Below are 7,418 nucleotides of genomic sequence, written 5' to 3' on the forward strand. Positions count from 1 at the left end.
GTATTCTGCAAAAAAAAGGCCAGAAATCTGCTAACTGTCCTGTGTAGAATGACTGAACTAAAAGTACTTTTGGAACGCCGTGTTTTCATACAGAAGAATATTCGGCTTTTGCTGATAACATATCCATATTCCCATCTTTGCAACGTTCATTTATCATTTATATTCTGTTTTGCTCTTTCTCCTACAAAGAAAGCCATTCTCTAAGGCACGCGGAACAGACTGTTGAGGTTATACTCTGGGATTAGATTAAGCGAAAATGGCCCAGTACATTCAATACGTAATTGATGGAGAGTGCATGAGCAGGTTTTACATATTTCAGCCATCAGTTGCGTATGCCAGAACCGAGTAGCTATGTGCTTGTGTCAGTTAAGCGTTAGGATATTCAGATATGTTGCCGCAGACAGTGGTTAAGTGCGCTTCAGCTTTCCTGCTATTTAGTATCTATCAGGACCTCACAGTTGTCAATACATGAAAATTCTTTGTTTTGGAAACAGATGGCAAGTACCTATAATATCGATTTTCCTGAAATCAGAAGGTATGATAAAAATAAAGAAGTGCCCTAGTGCCGACTGGTCACCGGCAACCAACCTGATAAACGCACCCTTTATTCTCATGCGCTGTCTCCAGCCATCCAGCCAATCTTCTATCCATGTCAGTACATTTCCTGTAATACCACGGGCTCCTCCCTTGTTAAGCAACCTCATGAGTGTGGACAAATTATTTCTGATTTTCCAAGCAAGCAACAACCACCGACTCTCCCTCATTTATCCTGTCTGTTATTTCCTCAAGGACTTCCAACAGATTTGTCAGGCTTGATTTCTCCTGAAGAATACCATGCTGACCTCGGCCTATTTTATAATATGCCCCGAGACTTTTGCTTTTCCTTAATAAAGGACTACAACATCGTCCTAAACACTGGAGAAGACTAACAGCCATGTAATTTCCTGCTTTTTGCCTCCCTCCCTTTAAAGAGCGGAGTGACATTTCCAGTTTTCCAGCCTTTCAGAACTATTCCAAAGTCTGCTGTTCCTTTAATGATCATTGCAAATGCGACTACAAGGGAAAATGGCATGAAAGTCGAGATAAGATGCGATGATTATCAGTTTCAGTCTTTCTGTTCCTCTTTCAGATTCTATCGCTTCGCAGAGATGCAGAACGAATCTGATGACTGTGCAACTTCTGAACTGGGAGTTGAGTGTTTCCTGAAGGGAGTGATTTTGAATCCTTCCTGCAGTGCGCATGTAAGAAAGGATTAAACACAGCGCGGTATAGATTAATGCTCTGGGGCAACGAGTTGATATCAAAGACCGTTCGAGCGGTGTATTTTCTCGTAATGAGATTCAGGAAACAGCGGAATAGCGGCACAATATCTGGACCGAAACGCAAACTGAAGAAGTTTCCACACAGCCGCATCGATGCAACCGCAAATTCGCCATCCATCTGTCTCTGAAATTCCGATGTACACGTTTTAACTTTTATTTTTATTTTTCTCCCTTCCATTCCCCTTATACCTCTGGATATATTTGGACTGATATTTTTGCAACTTCAGTGATACATATTGTGTTGCCCATAAGTCATTTACTTAATTTTATTACATTTCTGCTTTAAGTAAGTTGTTTGCAACTATTTCTAGTTAAAGTTAAAGATAAAGTTCATTGTCTTTGATGTAGCGCAGCATGTGGTGACGTCACCTCCTGTTTCGCCGCCTCTTGTTGTTAAGTTCCGGTTCGGAGCAGGTGGAAAGGTGGGGGCCGTGCGTGCAGCATGATCGTGGAGCTCCGTGTCTAACTACGAAGAAACATTATAGAAGCAACGCCGTAAGTTCATATGACAGTATTTGAAGTAAAAATATTAACGCGGATTCTGTTAAAGGAAGCGGCGGTTGAAGCGGCGCGCCTGGCTGCTTTTCAATTTCAAACGCGGGGGGGGGGGCGGTTGGAGTCCGGCGGTGGTTTGACGCGACCCCTCCCTCCCTAGGGCTGCTGAAGACACTCGGTAACAGAAAAGAGCGCGTATGGTCTCAAGAATGAAACAGATACTGTATACATTTTGTATTATTTTATCAACGGTTTTCACAATACGTTAATATAGAAAAGTGAACAGTAAACGGTAAAACTTACTGCGACTCTGTCTTCATTGGCTACAGTTTAGTCAGAGTTTCAACACACTGCACGAGAACACCACACATATTTTACATCGACTATGGGCCAATCGGAACGATACTGGTAATTGCCCCAACAAGACATTAAATAATATAACAGTGGCCGGTGAAGGATTTCTCCACATGCACTTTTAACTAAGCATGTTTGTTGAGTATTCAGGTTTGTAGTGTCTGTAACTTGAGGACATGAATGATTGTTGAAATTTTTACTGTTTGAATGTAAATCATTAATGGACCTATTCGTGGAGAGTTTTCTGTATGACTTGTCAGACCCACGAACCGGATACAATGTTACAGTACTGAATCTAGCGAAATCGGAGCAGCTAAAGAAGACATTTCAGAGGACGAGGACCAGTTCTGCCAGACAGGGGAATGGTGTTGATAGAGGGGAACTGGTTGTTTGTTTTTTACTTCAAAAGAAAGGTGAGCCTTTTAAAAGCTTTATTTGTTTGGGGATCGAAGTGTCTAGGGGCTGGGTGTCCATAATGAAAAGGAGGTTGTTATGGTAGTAAAATGAAGGTTAGTGAGGAGATCGAGAACATGAGAATGGTCTCAAATGTAGGTGAGCAGCAACTGAAGCAAAGGGTATAATATGGAGTCGAGGTACGAGGCACGAGTTAGGTGGGGCAGGAACTGGCAGATACAATAGGCATCACCGAACAATCAGATTTGACAATCCTGCTTGGGGGTTAGTTGCGAGCCGATCAGCTTATTGAAAGCTTGAGATTGTTGAGAGTGGATGGGAGTTCTCCAGATTAGCCGACGTCAGTGATGATATAGTACAAAGTTTTCTGATGGTCTGGATTGGTTCCTCTTCAAGGGAAGAGTATGAGGAGGTACTACTTCACAGATGTCGCCTCGTCCAAGATATACAGAGGTTAATTCGTCCCGCTACAACAGCAAACTCTTTATCAGCGGGTTCGATGGAAAGTTTGGGTTTGGTGTTCAGAGAGTGGAGGGGCGTTGCGTTCAGAAGGAGTAAGGTTCGAGGAGGAATGAGGAGTGCTGAAGTCGATCCGGGTGTCCCAGAACTGGAGGAGGGTTCAAGGCGGTAGAACTGATTATCAGGGCGGGGTGGAGAATCCTTTCCGAAAATTTACGTTCGGAGACGGAGCCGAATGTGAAGCGCACATCATTTTCCCCGCAGAAGCTCCTCTCGACAGTTTGAAAGGCACCACAGCGTTTGTTTATGAAAGTGTTTGTGGAAAAAAAATCACAGAAGCGACGCGTAAAGCATATGTTGCCTATAATGAAAACGTGAGATTTCGCACCGTTTCCCAGAAGATTAATTCGGTTAATCCCCATGCGTGCATTTGATTCAGATTGGGCAACCATGCTGTAGAGAGTGGGTGACAGAATGGAACCAAAACTGTTAGGCTGGTAAAGTGTCGTGAGTGTTTCCTCACTCACACCAGTGCTTCTGCCAATTTCCTGCTGCTCAACACTAACACAACATAACCACGTGATGAATTATTTGCTGGCCGATCTAAACGTAATTGTAAAAGGCAGTTTCATCCCAGATGGACATTCGGGCATTGTTGTTAACATCACTACTTTTTGCAACTTACATTTAAATGTAATACTCGGTTTCGCTGTTTCTCTTACGTGAAAAGCCATCTTTAAATGCACACGCCACTGACTTTTGAGGCGGCCTTATATTCCGGGAGTGGAATCAGCAAAATGGTCCAGTGCATTCAAAACATCATTGTTAGACAAGAGCGTGACTTTTTATATATTATTTGCATATACCAGAACCGAGCAGCCATGCACTTGTGCCAGTTCCGGTTAGAATATTCAGATCTGCCGCCGCAGACGGAGCTAAGTGCGCTTCAGCTTTTATGTAATTTAATAGCTATCAGGTTCTCGCAATTGCCAATACACGAAACGCGGTTGTTTTGGTGCCAGATGACAATTAACGATAATATCCATTTTCTTGAAATCAAACAATATGATAAGCAAGCTACTAGACGTATACTTAATTCGATATAATTTTATCTCACTGCACAACTCAAAACACACTGTTTCTTAGAGTTAAGGAGCAGGGAATCGATCAATTTGGCATAGCACGGCAGTGGCGTCTGAAATGCCAACAAGAGCTAGTTCTGTTTTTCCTGTGGTTAGCACTTATCTCACTGCGCCTTTTTACCCCGTGTCCATGAATTCTGGTAAGTATTACAGGCAAAGTAAATAGAAATGGAATCTGAAAACAAAGGTGTGGAGTTTAAGTTGAATTATTGCGTGCTGTGAAGAAATTCAGAACTTTGGAACACAAGAGACAGAAGAACAGACGAGGTGGCCGAGAGGTTAAGGCGATGGACTGCTAATCCATTGTGCTTTGCACGCATGGGTTCGAATCCCATCCTCGTCGCGACCTCTTTATCTGAGGGGCGATATATTGAAACTATTACTTTAAAACTTCCAAGTCTCCAAGGTTTGACAGATAGTTTGCTTTGTGAGTCATGAAAAACAATGTTCACACTTAGACTTTGTCTCCAAATTCGGCCGCAATACCATAACAATAGGAGAGGAATGAGGCTATTCAGCCCATCGGGGCTGCTCTGTCATGCCAGCATGGCTGATATATTATCGCTCTCAATCTTAGTCTCCCGCCTTCTTCTCGTCTCATGTGACACCCTCACTGATCATGAAACTGTCAATCATTTCTTTTAAAATATAGAATGACTTGGCCTCCAAAGCTATACGGGACAATAAATTCCACAAATTCACAACCATCTGGCTACAGAAGTCTTTCCTTATCCCAGGAGTCTCAAGATGGCGCTTATGGGTTGAGGCTGTTTTAGGCTTTGCTCCAATCCTTTTACTTTTCTTCTACCTACAATCACCCCGTAACTGACCTATCTATACCTATTCTAAAGGGGTTAATACTTCTGATTTTTTTCTCGACTGTTAGAATTATTTTTCAACTAGTCAAAATGTCTAAACCACGAGAACCTAAGGAATCAAAACTGGCGAAAGAACCGTTAACTTTGGAAGTAATTGCGACGAGAGACTTATGGACGAGAGACTTGAGAAACTGGAGAATAAACTCACCCTAAGCTTTCTGTGTTCGATGAAACTTTAAAGATGGTCAATGCAAAATTTCAATCACTCACAGCGGATACTCAACAACAACATGCAAGAATTTTAGCTCTCGAAGATGCCGCTCACCAGAGAGATCGCAAAATTGAAATTCTGGAACAAAACCTATCTTCGACTTCTCAACTGCTGGAACGTTATAAATCCAAACTTACTGATCTTGAAAACCGGTCTCGAAGTCAGAACCTCCAGATAATTGGGCTTCCACAAAATTTTGAGAAGGGTGATCCGACTGTATTTTTCTCTAAATTTCTAATTGATGCCTTTGGCTCAGAAGTTCTAGTTCCTCCAATAGTCGACCGTGCACATCGCATCTCTCATATTCAACCAGCTCCAGGTGCGAAACCACCGCCAGTGAATCTCCGGCTTCATTATCCTCATACTAAAGAACGCCTGATTCGGGCTGCCCGAAAAAAGGGTATGATCAGCTTTCAAAACTTCAAATTTCGTATTCTGGAAGACTACAGTCCCGAAGTATTCTTTATTGATCATCGTTTACTTACGGACGTTATTGATTGTAAATATGATTCCATTACCATCTCTGACCATGCACCTTTGAAGCTATCTGTTAAGACAATGGATTCATCTTCAAATGCTAAATCTTGGCGGTTCAACTCTACTTTACTTCAGGACTCAGACTTCCTCAACTTTATTAAATTGAATTGTTTTTTTCAACAAACTCTACAGAAGAGATTTCTAGTGGAATATTATGGGACACTTTTAAAGCATTTATTCACGGACAAATTATTTCATACTCTGCTGGAGTTAGGAAACGAATTAACACTGAAATACTTACATTGGTTGATAAAATTAAAGAAATTGATAAGATTTATTCAATGACCCCTAGTAAAGAGCTTTATAAAAAGCGAGTTGAACTTCAAATGGAGCATACTTTGTTATTATCCTCCTCGATTAAAAATCATTTAATTAAATCCAGGACTCAGTTTTATGTACATGGAGATAAATCTGGGAATTTATTGGCTAATGAATTGAAAACTGCTTCGGTTAAAGGACAAATCATTAAGATTCGTAAACAAGACGGCACTTTGACCATTGATCATAAAGAGATAAATAAAGTCTTTCAAGATTTTTATAATTCTTTATATCAATCAGAATTTGTTGAGGATTCTTCAATATTGGATGATTTTTTAAGAAAATTGAATATCCCGAAATTAACGGCGGAAGATTGTGTATTTCTAGATGCACCTATTATGGAAATTGAAATAAAAGAAGCTATTTTCTCAATGAATTCAGGTAAAGCTCCTGGTCCGGACGGTTATACTGTGGAATTTTTTTAAATCCTTTTCTTCTATACTTTCTCCTTGGCTTTGTAATTTTTTTAAAAGATGCGTTAACTGTTGGTAAGCTACCACAACCTCTTTATGACACCTCCATTTCTCTAATTCTTAAAAAAAGATAAAGACCCCACTGAATGTGCATCCCATCGGCCTATATCCTTGCTGAATACGGATTCCAAGTTTTTTTTACCAAAATTTTGACCACTAGATTAGAAAATATATTACCTCAAATTATCTCTGAAGACCAGACCGGATTTTAAAAAAATATATATTCTTCCTTTAACATTAGAATATTAATTAACATAATTTATACTCCTTTATCTAAAGTACCAGAATGTGTCATTTCCTTAGATGCTGAAAAAGCATTCGATAGAGTTGAATGGCCATAGTTATTTAATATGCTGCAGAATTTTAATTTTAGCTTGAAATTTATATCATGGATTAAATTAATATATTATAAACCTTTGGCTTCGGTTCTTAACAATAATCCAAGATCTTTTTTTTTCAGTGTGCCGTGGAACAAGGCAAGGCTGCCCTTTTAAGTCCTCTATTATTTGACATTGCTTTGGAACCTTTAGCCATTGCCATTCGTGAGTCACCTAATATTTTTGGTATTACCCGTAGGGAAGGGACTTATAAGATATCATTATATGCTGATGATTTGTTACTATATATATCTGACCCTGAGAGATCTATTCCTGTTATTTTATCCTTGCTTGCTCGGTTTAGTAGTTTTTCTGGCTACAAACTGAATTTTAATAAGAGTGAATTATTTCCATTAAATATGCAAGTTTCAATCTATAAACACTTACCCTTTAAAGTTGTTACAGATAATTTTACTTATTTGGGTATTAAAATTGTCA

General features: G+C 40.0%; 1 non-coding gene across 1 annotated transcript; it reads left to right on the plus strand.

The window, feature by feature from the left end:
* Positions 1-4,447: 4,447 nt before the first annotated feature.
* trnas-gcu (transfer RNA serine (anticodon GCU)) lies at positions 4,448-4,529 on the plus strand. The gene has a single exon. It is a non-coding gene; the product is annotated as a tRNA-Ser (tRNA).
* Positions 4,530-7,418: the final 2,889 nt, after the last annotated feature.

Source organism: Hemitrygon akajei, chromosome 9, assembly GCF_048418815.1.
Source record: "Hemitrygon akajei chromosome 9, sHemAka1.3, whole genome shotgun sequence".
In the NCBI taxonomy this organism is placed as follows: domain Eukaryota; kingdom Metazoa; phylum Chordata; class Chondrichthyes; order Myliobatiformes; family Dasyatidae; genus Hemitrygon; species Hemitrygon akajei.